This window comes from Sapajus apella, unplaced genomic scaffold (genome assembly GCF_009761245.1).
Source record: "Sapajus apella isolate SASKATOON/1434 unplaced genomic scaffold, GSC_monkey_1.0 scaffold58, whole genome shotgun sequence".
NCBI classification, from domain to species: Eukaryota; Metazoa; Chordata; class Mammalia; order Primates; family Cebidae; genus Sapajus; species Sapajus apella.
In genome coordinates, this window is record NW_022436998.1 from 6,206,860 (window position 1) to 6,214,967 (window position 8,108).

Here is an 8,108-nt window from a genome sequence, read left to right on the forward strand (position 1 = left end):
AATATGGAAACAAAAGGCTTCCCCTCCCACACGGGAAGAAAATTCAGTTTCAGCTCAGCTAGGGATTTGGTCTTACTGAAGACACGGGAGGAAGTTCTCCAGTTGACCAGCTTTCCCCAATGTGAAAAGGACTGCAGCAAGGCCACCTGATCTCTCCAATAGACGTTAAACTCCAAGGGATTCACAGGTGGGTGCACCTATGGAAAAGTAAAGGTGTTTCTTATTCTGAGAGCCCAATCCAAGGCTCTGGAAGGTGGATGCGCGGCTACGTAAGCATTGGCGGACTGCAGGCTGAATCATTGTGTGATTGCTTCTCCTTTTCACGTTTCTTCTGCTGCCCATAGTCCCGACTTGGCCATGAGGGAGTTCATGCTCACCCAAACCGGACACTGCAGGAACCATATCGGCGCAAAGGTTGGCAGCCAGGGGTCTAATCTAAGGGCACAGCTAGGGTCTGCGGGGTGGCCGCTGAAGATGTTGGCAGAGGAAGGGGTGGTGCCTCTGCATTGTGGTCCCTGGGCTCCCTGTCCAGGATGCGGTGTAGCTGAGTGGCTGGCAAGACTGCCAGGTCAAACCTTAAGGGACTTAGCAGCCTGAGGGTGGGGGTGGAAGTGGGAAAGGGACTGGAGCAACTCCAACTCCCTGAGCTCTGTGACTCAGCCCTGGCCTGTCTGGCCTCTCGCAACTCTCGCAGTTCTGGGAGGTGATACCTGATGAACATGGCATCGATTCCACTGGCACCTACTGTGGGGATAGTGAACTGCAGCTGGAGTGCATTAATGTGTACCACAACGAGGCCAGTGTTGAGACTCCAGTCTTGCCCCAAGAGCTCTCCTGGGAACGCTGGCCTCTCCTTATCGATGCCTTCCCATTCCCTTCAGGTGGCAGGTACATGGCTCGCGCTGTGCTCGTGGATTTAGAGCCGGGCACCATGGATTCCATGCGCTCGGGGACCTTCAGGCAGATCTTCAGGCCAGACAAGTTCATCTTTGGTAAGCTGTGGCTGAAGACTGGGGTGCAGCTCCTTAGCCAGGGCAGTTCAAAGTCAATGAGTGCTCAAGGTCATCTATGTGGGAACTGTGGAACCGGGGCCCCTGAACACCCTCCCATCCTCTGAGTCACTCAGTCTCCCTTTCCTAAACGGGATTTGGGGGAGGAAGGCCCAGCTGTCTCCTCAACTTGAGGAGCTGATTTGGGGCCATAACTACAGCCTTCCTATTGCCTGGGAATGGGCAGGAGCCACCTGCAGCGAGTCGGCTGTTGGCTGTCTCAGGATTGGCTCCTGATCTAGGTTCTACCAAGCAAGGCTGCTGTCCTGTAACTTAGGGGAAGGGGGTTTTATTTGCTCCACATGCAGGGTGAATGGTGCTTTCACCTCACACGTGACACTTGGCCTTTTTTGCATTGTGGTGGTGACCACCATTTACCTGGCCATCGAGTGACTGGCTGTACTACCTTACAGGTCAGTGTGGGGCTAGTAACAACTGGGCCAATGGGTACTACACGGAAGGAGTGGAGGTGATGGAATCGGTGATGGATATTGTGAGAAGAGAGGCTGAGAGCTGTGATTGCCTGCAGGGTTTCTAGCTGACCCACTCTCTGGGTGGGGGGACTGGGTAGGGATGGGTACACTTCTCACGGGCGAAATTCAGGAGGAGTACCCAGACAGGATCATAAACACATTCAGTGTTCTGCCCTCGCCCAAGGTGTCAGACACCGTGGTGTAGCCCTACAATGCCACCCTTTCCATCAACCAGCTCACAGAAAACACAGACGAGACGTTCTGCATTGATAATGAAGCGTTCCATAATATCTGTTCCAGAACCTTAAAAATGACCACACCCACCTATGGTGACCTGAATCACCTGGTGTCTGCTACCATAAGTGGAGTCACCACATGCTTGCACTTCCCGGGCCAGCTGAATGGCAACCTGCCGAAGCTGCCTGTGCACATGGCTCCATTTCCTGGGCTGCACTTCTTTATGCCTGGCTTTGCCTCACTGACCAGCCAGCAGTACCGGGCCCTGACCGTGGCTGAGCTCACGCAGCAGCTGTTTGACGCTAAGAATATGATGGCCACCTGTGACCCCCGACATGGCCACTACCTAGCCGTGGCTGCCATTTTCAGAGGTCACATGTCCATCAGGGAGGTGAATGAGCAAATGCTCAATATCCAGAACAAGAACAGCAGCTACTTTGCTGAGTGTCTCCCTCACAACGAAAACAGCCGTCTGGGACATCCCACCCTGGGGCTAAAAATGTCGGCCACCTTCATCGGTAACAACACAGCCATCCAGGAGCTCTTCAAATGCGATGCCGAACAGTTTACAGCTATGTTCAGGCGCAAGGCCTTCCTGCACTGGTACGCGAGCAAGGGCATGGATGAGATGGAGTTCACCGAGGCCGAGAGCAACCTTAACCACCTGGTGTCAGAATATCAGTAATACCAAGACACCACAGCTGAGGAGGAGGAGTTTGAGGAGTGTGCTGAGGAGGAGGTAGCCTAGAAGCTTCCTTTTCCAGGTAAAGGGAGAAGCAGTGTGGATTCTTTAGTGTATTCTGATAGCCATTGTTACTTCTTTGTACCTCTTTGGGTCTTTACATCACCTCCTGCTACATTTTAAAGCATTTTTATAGTGTGTTGTTTGGCCTAATAAAGTATTTTTATGGCACTTGATTTCACCTCTACTTCTTTCTATAGGCCCCTGGGTGCTGCTTCCAGATGGGCATAGTGGTCCTGCAAGGCTGCAGCTGTCTTGGGCTTGTCACATCCCAGGAACAAGAAGTCCAGTGGCTCCTGGAGGGGTCAGCATGGGCTGTGGACATGGCAGGCAGGCTTCACACAAACTTGGGGCTGGCCTGTGCCTTGGGCAGTGACCTGGTGGGAAACCTGTTTCTGAAGGTAAGCCTTGGTTTATCCTATTTACCAAACGTCCAGGGGACCAGCTGAGCCTGTTTGTGGAATTTCATAAACCACGATCAGTGGTATATAATGTCCCCAGTGTATCAACTCAGGGTAGGAATGTGGTTGGACATTTGCCCCTGAACCAGCAATGAAGGATGGGCAAGCAGGGCCCCAGCCACCCCCTTACTATAATGGTCTGGGTGTGTCTGTGTGGCCTCACTCTCTTAATGAGGTGGGAATGGGTATCTGGCAGGAGCTAGTAGGCAGGGATTGAACCTACCATATACTCACATGCAGTGAACCCCATAAATAAGGGGATTCGGTCGTGAAGGCCGTAGATAAGGTTGCTGGCCTGCGAGCTTGGGGTAGTCTCGGTCCAAAGGCACAGATGGGGTTTCTGAACAGGACCTGGGGAGACAGGTAGGTGCTCACAAGTGCTGTTTCCCTCAGCTGGCAACCAGTGAGAATGGCCTAGTGGAGGTCTGACCTGCCCCAGTCTGGAGAGCTGATGTTCTCTGGAAAGTCGGCTAATGGGCACTGTCTCCTGCCTGCCTGACTCCCACTCCAAAACTTCAGGGCAAAAATAATCCAAGATTGTCAGGATGAGACTGGTGAGGGTGGCACCCTTGGGGATGGGTCCCTAGCCTGGCAGAGTCTCCTCCTGAGGCTTGTCAGGGAGCCTGGACTTCAAGGCCTGCTTCAGGGAAGCTGTCAAATAAGAGATGTGTGTGTGTGAGCTGGGTGCTGGGCAGCATGCCAGAACAGTGCTCTTCTACCTGGCTCTTGTAGAACTTGTCCATGGCCTATGTGATGACCTCTTGGTAATTCCCCTCCCCCAAATCACACAGACAAGATAAAGCAAGCATAGCCTGGGGGTGGGCAGATGTACACGTTCCACTCCACTTCCCCTGGGCATACCCACTGGCCTCAAATGTGTCAGGGAAAACAGGTGATGCTCCTCTGTTTCTGAGTGTTGACAGTGGGCCACTGGGGGCAAATAAGAACTGGCAAGGAGGATAGGGTGCCTCATCTTGAAAGAAGTGGCTTCTGGAAGCAGCAGAGGTGGGAGAGGTCTTCCAGACTCCCCCAAGCTGTTCATGGAGCAGGAGAAGGGGCCTCTCCAACAGCCCTCCTCAGTGGCTCTTATTCTCTGAGAGGTGTCCTTGCCCAGCCCAGCCCAGGTGCACACCCTCAGATGACCTTGCAAGGATACTTGTTACTTCTTTGAGTTTTTACATCTCCTCCTGCTACATTTTAAAGCATTTTTATAGTGTGTAGTTTTGCCTAATACTTTTATGGCAAAAAAAAAAAAAAAAGGGTGGGACCTTTATAGTGTGTAGTTTGGCCTAATAAAACATCTTTATGGCAAAAAAAAAAAAAAAAAAAAGGGGGGGGTGTTTTTTTCTTCGGGCATCACTTTCATTATGTGGAATTTTGTTTTAAGCTTTTCTAAGGTGAATGTATTCTAGTTTTGTCCTTAGTTTTAAGGTTTTGGTCTTAACTAGCACAAGCATTTTTCTTTTGTTTTCTAGATTTGAAGGATTTTAAAAAATTTTAAAATTTAAATTGTTCATACAGGTGGTTTCTGGTCACATGGATAAGTTCTTTGGTGGTGATTTCTGAAATTTTAGTGCAGCCATCACCCAAGCAGTGTACACTGTTCTCAATCTATGGTCTTTTATCCTTCCCTCAATCGTCTTCCAGCCATCCTCCCTGAGTCCCTAAAGTCCATTACATCATTCTTATGCCTTTGCATCCTCATACCTTGGCTCCTACTTACACGTGAGAACATATGATACTTGGTTTGCCATTCCTGAGTTGCCTTACTTGGAATAATGGCTTCCAGCTCCATTCAAGTTGCTGCAAAAGACATTATAACATTCCTTTTTGTGGCTGAGTAGTACTCCATCGTGTATATATGCCACATTTTCTTTATTGACTCTTTGGTTGATGGGCACTTAGGTTGGTTCTATAGCTTTGTAATTGAGAATTAGCACTAGTGTTTTCTATTATGTATTTGAACTGTAGCTATAAAATGGTGAACTTGTCCTTATTGTGTGACTTTTTTTAAGCTTCAGTGAAAAGTCTGAGTCCTTCTAACCAAGTCCGTGTAACTTACTGAGGCTTTTCCTTTTAACGGTACTGTCAGCCACACATAGAAAAATTACTTTTCATGCAGCAAGCCTCCTCAGCATCAGGCTCACGTGAAGCTGAGCTCCTGGCATCCTCTTCTCATACATGCCCTTTTGTCTTTAAACAATCATCTTCTCTAAAAGTCACCTGCTTGCCAATCTCTATTCTTTCCCTCTGCTTTACCTTTTTCTTCCTATTGGTTGTCTCTACCTTACTACATTTTGTGTACAACATTACATTATGTTATGTTACCATGATCTCTTCTCCAGAAAAATAAGGAACAGCAGCACAAGAACTTAGTTTTTTCCCCATTGCTGTATTTCCAGCACCTGGAACAGTCCTTGGCACTCAGTAAGAATTCAGTATCTGTTGAGTGAACAAATGGATTATTACAAAAACTTTTCAGCATTATTATTTTTATCCTCATTGAATAGACAGCAAAACTAAAGACTGGAAAAATAGGCCAAGTCATAGAACAGGTGGTAGATCTAGATTAAAATTCAGTGTTCTGACTGAAAATTGCTGTTTCCAGAAAAGCAGAAAGTGAAATGAAGGGTCTGGTGCTCGGGCTGGGGGACAGGGACTAAGGGGATGACACTGTCGGCAGATGATTTTGCTGGGTGTCTCTTTAGCATGTATCTGAGTCACTTTTATTAGAGGTTGGCCTGGCTGCTTTTTATTTCTAATTATGTCATGTGCTAGCAGCATATGTACGGTGACCCTTGACTACAAAATAGAACTAGATTAACCTCTTAGTCTGGGGTCATCCACCCTACCAACTCCCCTTTCTGAATTTGTTTGCTGAGCTTCTAGATTGTGAGAGTGAAATAGTTAAGGAAAGTCCCCAATCAGCTAGAAAATAAAAATATCAGCATATATGTGCTTGTTTTTATTATATAGAATTCACCAAATAACAATGATTTACTTATGTACTTACTTCTATGTGATGTCACTGAAAAGAGCAACACAATAAAAATGCAATTCATTGCACATATTAACCAAAGAAGTGGGGACAGAAGAAAAGAAATGTCCTTTTGAAACTATTTGAAACAAAAAGTTTAGGAAATACTCTATGAAGATACTTTTCTAAAATCTGTTTATAGATTTTTTAAAAAGTATACATATTTTTATAAATATGTTATAGCCATGGAATGTAAACTGGATTTGTACAGTTTGTATTCTGCAGTTCATGGGGACATGTGTCATACAATTTTATTTCAATTTGTTACTGTGTATAGCCCCAAAGTACTGAGAAAAGTAAGTCTGGTAAGACAAAACAGGTCTGTTCTAGATTGTGTACTTAACTTGCTGATACCTTGCCTCAAACGGAAAAGCAATATGTAGGAGAATAGAACTATTCCACATACCAGGGAATGTTTTTTTTCTTTTTCTCTGCCCATGTTAATAAATAAGTACATTTGTGACTTGAGGGACCTCAAAGCCCTTGGATGCCCCCATGCTCATTGTTTTGGAAATTACATTCCCAATTTCTCGCTGCTTTTGCCAATATTGCAACTCAAAAGTTGCATTAGATTACGTTGTAAACTGTGTGTGAGGTATGTGTGTGAGGTATGTATGTGTGTGTGTTTGTGAGTGTTTTTTTAGGAGTCAGTGTTTGAAATCTATGGTCTTAGCTGAAAGCCAGACATAGTTCCCATTTAGTCATATTGCAAAGTTCTTTCCCTTAAATCACAGAAGTAAATAGAAAAAAAAAAAAAGCAAAATGCAAAGATGAAACAGTTGGCATGATGTACTCACTTTTCCCTCAGGTACAGAGCAGGGGGCCCCCTCCCATGCTTCATCTGGGCAGGGGATATGCACAGACCAGGGGGCCCCCTCTCATGCTTCATCTGGGCAGGGGGTATGCACAGAGCAGGGGGCCCCACTCCCATGCTTCATCTGGGCAGGGGATATGCACAGAGCAGGGCCCCCCCTTCCATGTTTCACCTGGGCTGGGGGTGTGCACGTGTCAGAAGGGCCAGATGGGACTGTGAAGGGTGATCGCCCCAACACCAGCCATGTCTACTGGTGTCTGGCTGAGTGTTGTCATTCTAGAATGTGGGCTCAGTATTTACATTCATAGGTTTATAAAAGTTAGAAATCTCTATTTCCATTGGAATCTCATGATTTTCCACTATCAACAACTAATTATAATTTTTAAACATGCAAACTGACGACAAAACACAATATCCCAGCCATGAAGTAAAATCCAACAGGAGTTCAATGTTTGACATGTTGGCCCAGGTGCTGAACAGTCATCCCAAGAAGGAGCCATGAGAAGCAGCTGACTTCCTCACCCTTCATACAAACTGAAGGAAAAATTGAAATACCATTTTAAACCATTAAAGATGTGTGTTGGGAACATACTGCAACCTAGAGTAGGCAGCATGGAGATACAGTCTCTGTGTGCCACCACACCCAGCTACTTTTGTACTTTTTGTAGTACCAATAATGTCTACAAAAGGAGTTTCCTTAGGCTGAATTTTTATTTTAGTCATACATGACAGAACATAGCCTATATTTTGGCTTACTTCACCTAAAAGCCTTAATAGAGTTTTGTGTGTACAGAAGTAAATAGGGTAACAACTAGTTTTGATCTATTTTGAGCTTTTACAAACTACACAGTAGGAAAGGATTTCAAAAGAACCAGCAGTAATTATATAAAGATTTTCATGGATGAAAGTTAAGCAAATGAATGTATAACTTACTTGGATTATGGTATTACTTTGTGGCATGTTTAAAATTATTACTCTGATTGGTGATTTTGAAAATTCCAGGCACGATTAGACTCCATCCTTCTGTACAGTATTTCTCTAATTCTATACATATTTATCTTTTTTTTGGTTAGCATCCACCTGTTAACCAATTAAACAATACTACATTATTCCAGGACAGGACCCAGGAACTTTGGTCTTATGGCATAAAACTACTCTATTACTCTTTGTGTAAAATATATTCCACTACTGGTTCCTAGATACTTATGTTGGAGAGTACTTAAAATTGTTCCCTTTGCAGTTGCTTGAGTGTCATTGAAAAATAAAAGAAAAAATCAAGTCATGTATATCTGATA

The 8,108-nt window shown here is 45.5% G+C and overlaps 1 pseudogene; it reads left to right on the forward strand.

Moving 5' to 3' along the window:
• The first annotated feature begins 261 nt into the window (after positions 1 to 261).
• LOC116528355 lies at positions 262 to 2,579 on the forward strand (annotated as a pseudogene).
• The last annotated feature ends 5,529 nt before the right edge of the window (positions 2,580 to 8,108 follow it).